The sequence below is a fragment of the Saccostrea cucullata genome, unplaced genomic scaffold (assembly GCF_032062105.1).
Source record: "Saccostrea cucullata isolate Sc308-1 unplaced genomic scaffold, CSIRO_AGI_Scuc_v1 ctg318, whole genome shotgun sequence".
NCBI lineage: Eukaryota > Metazoa > Mollusca > Bivalvia > Ostreida > Ostreidae > Saccostrea > Saccostrea cuccullata.
Genome location: NW_026929462.1, coordinates 370,802 through 381,056, shown reverse-complemented (window position 1 = coordinate 381,056; position 10,255 = coordinate 370,802). Strand labels below are relative to the sequence as shown.

The 10,255-nt window shown below is 32.2% G+C and overlaps 2 long non-coding RNA genes across 2 annotated transcripts in view; one reads left to right on the top strand and one right to left on the bottom strand.

Moving 5' to 3' along the window:
- Positions 1–4,248: 4,248 nt before the first annotated feature.
- Positions 4,249–5,725, bottom strand: LOC134280930 (uncharacterized). The gene is made up of 3 exons (XR_009994992.1): positions 5,136–5,725; positions 4,715–4,840; positions 4,249–4,596 (listed from the first exon to the last, which is right to left on the bottom strand). It is a non-coding gene; the product is annotated as an uncharacterized LOC134280930 (long non-coding RNA).
- Positions 5,726–8,426: 2,701 nt separating this feature from the next.
- Positions 8,427–10,255, top strand: part of LOC134280941 (uncharacterized) — a 41,869-nt gene continuing 40,040 nt past the window's right edge. Inside the window, exons 1-2 of the long non-coding RNA XR_009994995.1 lie at positions 8,427–9,164; positions 9,694–9,831. This is a non-coding gene — a long non-coding RNA (uncharacterized LOC134280941). The remainder of the gene's footprint in view (positions 9,165–9,693; positions 9,832–10,255) is intronic.

Genomic DNA, 10,255 nt, shown 5'->3' with positions numbered 1-10,255 from the left:
ATAAATAAAACAGTGATAAGAATTTTGTTTTTCTGATAAGCCCTAATCATGGCACCTGATTAGTACCCTAATCTTGGAGTCTAATTAGTGTCCTACATGTAACATAGTGGCGCTTAACAGATGCCCTAAATGTTCTAAGTGTCTTGACACCAGCGAGGCTACAGATTCCCTAATACTTGAAGCTAATTGCCCTAACAATGTGTCATAATGGTGGAACCTAAAGGCCTAACAAACACACCATAGAGAAAAAAGCGTTACAGTTTATTATATATTAAAATCATGCATGGTTGTGTTATCGAAGAATACTGTGGAATCATTTTTATTCGTGGGGGTCAAAGTTCGTGGATAGACAAAATGTTTCTGGTTCGTGTGGACGTAATTTCGTTGATAACAAATTCTACTTCGTTATTTACCTTTAAATGAATAATAAAACAGTTGTTTGTGTATGAGTTCGTGGGAATGTAAATTCGTGGGTCAGGGTTACCCACGAAAGCCACGAATATTGATCCCCCACGAACAATGATGATTCCACAGTAGTGGATGGTTGTAGATATACAAAAAGGGTAGATGGCTGTATATATACAAAAGCAAAAGATGATTGCATATGTGTAATTTCAAAAACAATATAAAGTCATAACTGTACGAAAACAGAAACACGAGATGGCTCTACATGTTTATATACAAAAAAGACAAAACTTGTAAATGTTCGACGCTTTGTGTAAATGATTTCAATATCAACGTTTCATTTGCCTATCTATAGTATGGGTTACATTTCCATCGGCATATTAAGGTTCATTGATACTCTGATAAGAGAGATAACTCTTAATAACATAAATTCAATTATTCCTTGATAGATAAGTCAAGTTGAAGTGTCTTTTTTTGTCTAATTTTGCCTCGCAAGATATGCTATAATTGTTTGTATTATATTTAGAAATTAAATTTCTTTTGGAAATTATTAAGGTTCAAGCAACATATTATATGAGTGAGCAGAGGGTTTATGTACCTTAAGGCTGGTTTGAGTTGTTCTCTCTGTTTAATATGCGACTTTTTTGAAGCCGACAAAAGCGTATCTTCGTTTACAACCTAATTCCTCTTGCAGTTTGCTCTCCATACGAAAGAATGTATGATCATGTGACCAACTGCATGACATTGAAAATTGAATTTTATTAACATTGTTATATTAGGAAAGACATTAGCAAATGTAAATATGGTGTTATGAATGCAATTCGTTTGCATTCATTTTATTTGCAGAAAACCGTGTAAATGTGAACATATAAAAATAAATTAGATCTTAAATAGATCAAAGAATCCCTAGCTTTACAGTTACATAAAATAAAGGAAATTGACAAATTAAAAAAAAAGACTTATTGCAATGTAACATTGGTTCATTCACATCAGATATAATTGGACAGTTAGACTTATACATGAAACTAACGGAAGAAGCAGTAAGAGTTCTTTATCGTATCTACTCTGACCTCTTACAAAAAAATACTATTGAAGCTACATATTCATTTTTTACATTATTTCAAGTTTTTCCCCAGAGAAAATAGCATATAGACAGATGTATGTGCAGAGTTATCAGTTTTATATAAAATTAGTTGAGCATAAATATTTTTATGAATAGTTTATTAAGTTTTATTTTAATTCTTCTGACAATATTTTAGACGTTTATCAATCAAATCAACAAAACATGAGATTGTAACTTTTATGCTTGTCACACGCTAAAAATTAAACAGTCTGAGAGGCATTTCCGGCAAAGTAAAAGGAGAAAAATTAATATGGAATAAAAAAAAATCTGAAAAAAACTTTTTGCTTCAACTATAAGAGATAGATAATTACATTGAAGTAAGACTATTTGGGTGAGCAGAGAACTTTGATTCTAGTTAATTTAGCAGCTCGATCTACCTCTTCAAATTTCAGTAGACATTAAAAACGTCTAGGCTGTGACTTCACTTGACGTAGTATGTTTAAGTATCATTCTGGGAGTCAAAAGTTTTACAATCTTCGTCCATGAACGATTAATTTTATATTCAAGATCCCATATCTATTAAATCAAGCTGTCTTTATTTTAGGTCAGCATTTCTTGTTACCACAAGAAATCAATTACGTATCTGTTGTGCACAACATAACATAACTGTTATCTTGGAAGATAAATTCAAATGACCAAATCTGCTAAGGTGTTGTTTTAAGGGGGCTGGTGGGTCAACAAATTAATCCCAAATTAACCACCAGATTTAACTATTTTTTTAGATACGGTATCTTTAGCTGTCAATTATCATTTGGCAAAGAAAAAATTCATAAATTTTAGTTTTAAATTATTGTATATCTTTATGTGGATCTCTCCTTTTAAAGGAGATTGAAATTGTCTAAAAATGGCTGCCACCCGCCAGCCTCTTTAAAAACCAATTAATGCTTCTAGTCGTTCGTTGTACTCGATTTTATTAATTCGTACAAAAACCCAGGGGATCAGTTTTTGATATGATTCCCCTGATGTAATGAAGATAGTGTCTCCTTACCATCTCAATTTTTCAATAAGAATTAATTCTTTAAACAATTTTGCCTGGATAATCGGTAACATGGCATGATCCCCGTTCAGTTGTCAATAAATATTTTTATTCATAAAACAATAGATGATTTTGTAATGTTTTTGCTTTACCTGAAAATATGTTATTGTTATAAATAAAACAGTGATAAGAATTTTGTTTTTCTGAAAAGCCCTAATCATGGCACCTGATTAGTACCCTAATCTTGGAGTCTAATTAGTGTCCTACATGTAACATAGTGGCGCTTAACAGATGCCCTAAATGTTCTAAGTGTCTTGACACCAGCGAGGCTACAGATTCCCTAATACTTGAAGCTAATTGCCCTAACAAGGTGTCATAATGGTGGAACCTAAAGGCCTAACAAACACACCATAGAGAAAAAAGCGTTACAGTTTATTATATATTAAAATCATGCATGGTTGTGTTATCGAAGAATACTGTGGAATCATTTTTATTCGTGGGGGTCAAAGTTCGTGGATAGACAAAATGTTTCTGGTTCGTGTGGACGTAATTTCGTTGATAACAAATTCTACTTCGTTATTTACCTTTAAATGAATAATAAAACAGTTGTTTGTGTATGAGTTCGTGGGAATGTAAATTCGTGGGTCAGGGTTACCCACGAAAGCCACGAACATTGATCCTCCACGAACAATGATGATTCCACAGTAGTGGATGGTTGTAGATATACAAAAAGGGTAGATGGCTGTATATATACAAAAGCAAAAGATGATTGCATATGTGTTATTTCAAAAACAATACAAAGTCATAACTGTACGAAAACAGAAACACGAGATGGCTCTACATGTTTATATACAAAAAAGACAAAACTTGTAAATGTTCGACGCTTTGTGTAAATGATTTCAATATCAACGTTTCATTTGCCTATCTATAGTATGGGTTACATTTCCATCGGCATATTAAGGTTCATTGATACTCTGATAAGAGAGATAACTCTTAATAACATAAATTCAATTATTCCTTGATAGATAAGTCAAGTTGAAGTGTCTTTTTTTGTCTAATTTTGCCTCGCAAGATATGCTATAATTGTTTGTATTATATTTAGAAATTAAATTTCTTTTGGAAATTATTAAGGTTCAAGCAACATATTATATGAGTGAGCAGAGGGTTTATGTGCCTTAAGGCTGGTTTGAGTTGTTTTCTCTGTTTAATATGCGACTTTTTTGAAGCCGACAAAAGCGTATCTTCGTTTACAACCTATTATAGATAATTGATGGGGAATTGGAAAAATATAAGAATCGATTATCGGTAATAATCGGCTTTGTATAATCGGATATTAATCGATTATAACCCTTTACAACTTATAATAAATAACATTTTCATTTCTTTCAATATCTAATTGCTGTTTTTTAATGTAATAACACAGGGTTTTGTTTTGAAATTCCATTTTTAAACACAAACATTCATGTTTTGGAGGGATGGTGTTGTATTCATGAATTTACATTTATATATTAAACACAATAAGAATAAAATCAATTAAATTTCTAGTCCTTTTTGTTTAAATTTCAGGGTAGTGGTTTCTCATTCTAACATTAACAAAATAGGAACCCTTATATTTATGGACCTTTCTGTACTGTAGCATTTATCACAGAGTTTTTCTCATAGCATAATTGAGACAAAAAAAAGATTGTTGAACAGAATAATATATGCATGTCGAGTGTTAGAGTTCAAAATAATTTTTCTTGAATGATAAATGTGAGGAATATTTGTGTGTTTAGGAGAGAGAGATAGAGAGAGAATGAGAGAGTGTGTGTGTGTGTAAATACATGTTAAAATGAAAACAAATCGTTTTCATGCATATACTTTTTTCTTAACAATTCATTTCTGCCAGTTAAATCACACTATGCTTTACAGACATCCTTAAAAATGGTATGAAAGTACTTTGTCTAAACGAGGGGGTCCGAAATATTTTGTAGCTTTAATGGACAATTTAGGAACATTGAAATTGTAATCCCTACCTCTGTTAAAGAAACAACCCCCATATGATCCACCATCGAGTCTTATTCACGAAAGAAAGGTGATACAGGAAACCAGACTGTTAATTAAAAAACGAGAGGTACAGGTCATTAAATGTTTATTGTATTTGCTGTTTAACGTATTTCATATAGCGGCGTCCCCGTCTTGAAGAATTAAGAGAACAGAAATCATCTCACCTTTTACGAAGTTTTTGGTCTATTCTTCTTGTTTCTTTTGAAGATCTTCCCCCTCCTTAATTGAAATTTCTCACTTTTTCCGAGGTTTTATATTTTTTCTCTCTTTTGAAAATATCAGTTACCTAGCTGGAGCAAAGGCATACGACGTAGTTACAAATCTGATTTGAAGAAAAAGCTACCTCAAATGGACTACACAGAAAATGGATATATTTCATTGAAAAAAATGAATCAAAGGCAGGACATTAAAGTAAATCAACAGCACATAAACGTTAATACAGAGTCTTGGCATTCCAGAAGGAAACACAATAAAGCAGACTGTTAAACAGAGAGTGAGATGTAAAATGTAGTAAATTCATATTTTATTGTTTTACCTATAACATAAAGCCTGACGTGAAGAATTGAGAAAACAAAAATATCCCACCTATTACGACGTTTCTGGTGTCTTTTTCTTCTTGCTTCTTTTCAACATATCAGATATCAAACTGGAGCGGATAGATAAACCATAGTAACAAATCTGATTCATAGAGAACGCAGTATCAAATCGACTGTACACAAATAGAAATGTCTCATCGATAACTGATTAGAAAAGCTGGGGTGCTCAAGTACATCAACGAAACAATAAACGTAAAACTCAAGTCAATTTTATACATAAACAATAGTCAAATCGACTGTACACTAACAAAAAATGACACAGAGGTTGCACACAAAAGTGTATATCAAAAGTCGGCACACAAAATAAAATGTAACGTCGACTGCTCACAAAAGTAAATTGCTGACAAGGCAAAATAGAGAATATCAGTCGATTGTACATACACATACAATGTATATATCTCATCAGTTGAACACAAAAAAGTAAATATCAAGTCACAGAACACTAAGGTAAATATCACATCGACGACGTACAAAAGTAGATATCACCAACTGTACATAAAAGTAATCATCAATGCGACGGCACAAAAAAAGACGATTGCACACAAAAGGGGATGACAACCCGCACTGGTTGAAAAACATGTTTACTGTGACACGACTGATAGAGATAACACTGTGTCTCTTCTTTTTCTCCTTATGAGAAAATATTTCCTTGTTCTTTATCATTTGTCTAAAATACATCTTACTGTATAATTTCTCATGATTTCTCACAAAATATACTAAAGTAAACTATTTTTCAATTTATCCTACTAAGAATAAAAGTATTAACGATAGTAAATTCAGGTTTTACGAAATTATATCGTATTTTCAAAGGAATTTCACATTTTATGCCTGGATTTTGATTTGTTGTTGTTGACTTCTATTTTTGCGTTCGGGTTTTTATTATAATGCTTGTATATAATTAATCACATAATTTTTTTTTAATTGAACATGCCTAAGTTAATTTTGAAGTTCAATATGCCAAAAGTTTTTCCTTATTTTGCTAAAAAAAACTGTAAGACGTGGATAATATTCGTTACACGCTTATACTTTAATATTATAAAATTTTTATACTGAAACTACAGTTTACCAGTATGCTGATACTTTAATATAAATGGTTTTTACTTTTCCATTGTTTGCTGATATTTTTACTTTATATCATTATACTTTGAACAACATAATATGATGATATTTCAACATTATATATTCTGCTAAATTATAATAATTAAGTCAGACTTTAACGTTTTATGCTGATTCTTCATCGGGGTCTGTGACACTTTAACGTTGTAACATGATACTGTAAATCATGTTTTATTCAAAAGAACTTTTTCGACTTATTACGAAAGACAGTGGTGTAATTCTGGCGTATAATAAAATTCCTAAAGATTATACAGGAACAATACATGTAACCACAATTCGTGAAATTTTTTTCTCGCTAATAAAGAATCAATGACTATCTCACGAAAACAATCTTTCGCAAAAATTAAGTGATTCATAGTACCCAATTTATGGTGTTAAAAATCAATTTGTAATGATACTTGGATAAATATCGGGATCACAAGGAAGGATATTGAGAAAAAGAACAGTATTAAATATCTAAGTCCCCAAAACAAAACATAATAGGAGCAGAACAAACACAGACCTCCGACACATCAGAGGTGGGATCAAGTGCCATGGAGAAGTGAGCAACCCCTGCTGACTGATCACTTCCTCCGTGTGCTCCTGTCATGATCGAGAAATAACGAAAAATCCGTCATCAATTTAGTGCATAAATAATGGACTAAAATTACAGGTAGTATGAAAAACGTTACTTAGTAAGGGAAGTTGACAATAGAAAAGTTAAAGTCGTCACGTTTATCATACAGCACGGTTGTAAGGTAACCATTAACGTCTTTTTCAAGTAAAATATCGAAGTATGAAACAGATGTGTCAGACTCTGTGGTATCTTCTATCTCAAGCTCACCAGGATATATCGTATCGACGTAGGAAAGGAAATCACCACTGTTAATTGACAATACATTGAAAAAGACACTAATGGTAATCTAACAACCAAGCTAAATGATAAACGCGATGACTTTAACTTTTCAATCGTCAACTTCCCTTACTTATGCAGCAATATACCTTCATAATCTGCATACGGGTAAATATATCTTAGTTGATTCGATACGCAAGAGCATGCTCTACGTATGAACAATTTCCAAAATGAGGTAAATTATTGACAAGCAAGTTGACGAAACAAGAATATCATCAGTCATTATTTCATAAGTTCTATGGTCGATACAATGACCTTGTCAGCAAATACAATTAATCATTGAGTCAAATGCTGACTGACGCTTTTCATACCAGTTGTTAGTCCATTATTGATACACTGAATCAACGACGTATTTTTCCCGTTATTTGCTGATCATGATCTGGAGCACACGGCGGGTGTGACCGGTTGGCAACGACTGCTCACTCCTCCATGGCACCTGATCCCTCCTATGATGTTTCGGGGTCTGCGTTTGCTCTGCTCTTATTTTGTATAGTTTTATGGACTTTGAGATTAAAATTTGTTCGTTATCTCCATATCCTTCATCAAATTGTTTGTGAATAATTAGCCTTGTCTTAGGAACCATTCATTATCTTGCATAGAGCATGCTGTTGCGTATCAAAACAATTTATAAATATATAAACTCCGTATGCAGATGATGAAGATATATTGCCGCATAAACAACGGCAAAAATTGTTTGATAATTATGAAGATGTGATTGTGTAACTATTATGCCCCTGTATATCAAATTACATTTGACATTATCTGACATTATAGCTTTTGATGAAGGTGACAGTTTCGTAAAAAACAATTAAACCCAGAAGTCAAAAGTATTGTTATTAAGAAGAAGGTCTTTTCAAAAGAAATACTTCTGTGAAATAAGTTTTTAGTGGATTAACATTGGAGGTCAAATTCGAATGATTGTTTTAATGTTGGCAAAGTTATTTCAGTCAAACGTCTTCTTTGAATAATTTGGCAAACATTGCTGACCCTATGAACACTTACACTTTGGGAACAAAATGACGTCAAATCACATAGTTATCCTAAAAGGTTTCATTGTGACTAAAAACCTCTCCCAAACCAAAAGAATCATTGTTTATTTTCTTTTTGTTTCTAATAAAAAATTGTGATGAAATTAAATACACTAAAACAAAGACTTATTTATCTAAATATTAAGAGTCTTTTCATAGGCAAGCAAACTATTAAGCGCATGTGTCACGTGAAATATATACAGGAAAACGGTACTAAGCATATTGTTGTTAGAAAAATGAAAAATTGACACACATGCACGTATCAATCACCACTGCGTTACACTGATGTTTAAACATTTTCTTTATGCAAAATTCATAAATTTCAGCTTTTATGATGCAGTGGACGTGATGTACAGCTGATTTGAATTTTATTCTAATGAAAGGTCCTATTGATAGTCATGTTCGTGTGCAGTTCATTTCTTATTTACGTTTTTGAGGAATAAACTGGGCATTTGTGATTGTGCGTAGTCCATTTCATATTTTCTTCCTCTAGGAGTCAAAATTGATATTCACAATTGTGTGCAGTCCATTTCATATTTACTTTTATGAGGAGTACATTGGATATTTACGATTGTGTGGAGTCCGTTACATATTAACTTTTGTGCTATTCAATTCTAACTTTTGCTTCAAGTTGTTTTGATATAGATAACTGTACATGATACATGTTCTGTTGTTATCGACTTATTTCTTTTGTTGACTTGAATTGAATGCTTACTTGTAGAAGTCAATTTCTGCGCACCATCAATTTTATATTTACTCTTGTACGGTGTCGATCTGCCAAACACTGTGTATTCATTCAAAATTAATTTTTGAAGATCTCTTATTTACTTGTCATAAGCAACCCTTTGGATTGGGAAAATAAATATCTTTTTTTTGCCTTTCTGTGTAATTGATAACGTTCTGCGTGGAAAAAATCATGTGGACCATAAATTTACCATTCACAGAATAAATTCAATGACTCAAAAAGTACAGATTTCAGGAGGTAGGATACTTTATTCTCTCTCTCTCTCTCTCTCTCTCTCTCTCTCTCTCTCTCTCTCTCTCTCATAAGCTGCCAAGAGAAATGTATAAAAAAGTGTTTTATTAAAGGTTTTTAATAAAAGGTAAATTGATTTGATTCGTGCTTTGACAAAGATCCAATGGTAGATTCAGTCGAAGGTGCACGTCATTTTTTTATCCGGTAAAATGAACATTCAATCTTTCATTTTTTTTCCTGTGACATTCTAATGTTTGATGAAAATTATAAAGGAAGAATCCTCCGCTAAGAAAGAAAAATCCTTCACTGCAGCATAAAAAAATTTACATTTACCGGGCGTTTAAAAAAAAACATCATGGCACAAAGGCAGAAAGCAAGCTACATATACATGATTCATTATTGCATTTCTCTAAAATTTCCTTTTCTTATTCCCTGCTTTTTATCAAGTGTGACATCCCAGTATAATTTATCACCCTGTATGTTTCATAGATTTGGTTTGTGTCTTGATTAAAACCTCTTTAGGGACTACTTTTAGTTCAATAGACATCTTCCAGGATGCATCCAACCCAAGAGCAGCGGGAGGAATCTATTTTGAGGCCACACCTTTTTCTCCATCCCTTACATCTACATTGTGCAAGTATGATTCCATGATTCGGAGCGTTCCTTAGAAGAAGTAAGAATGAATGTAATTATGTCCAGTCTTATTAAGCATCCTTCAGAAACAATATTTGTTATGGAACTTATTTCTGACGGAATAGCATTGAAAATAATTTCATTCTGGTTAAAAAGGCATTTTTATTGAATGAAAACTTCGAACATTTTATATATTATATTAAAACATAAAGTATAAAAAATGAATTTGTTACTTCCGAAATTTAACTTATATAAGCTGGGATGAACAGTTTTAATACATTTCAGAATGCACTTTGCAGGTCATGAAGAGTAAACGCTTTTGATTCAGTTTATACAGTTCTCATGATAAATTAAATCTAAGCTTTTAAGATAATAAAAAGGATGCACCGCAAAAATCTTAATTCCATGTGATTTGTAATCTACCGTATTACTTTGGAGAAAATCACTTAAATTCTACACCAAAG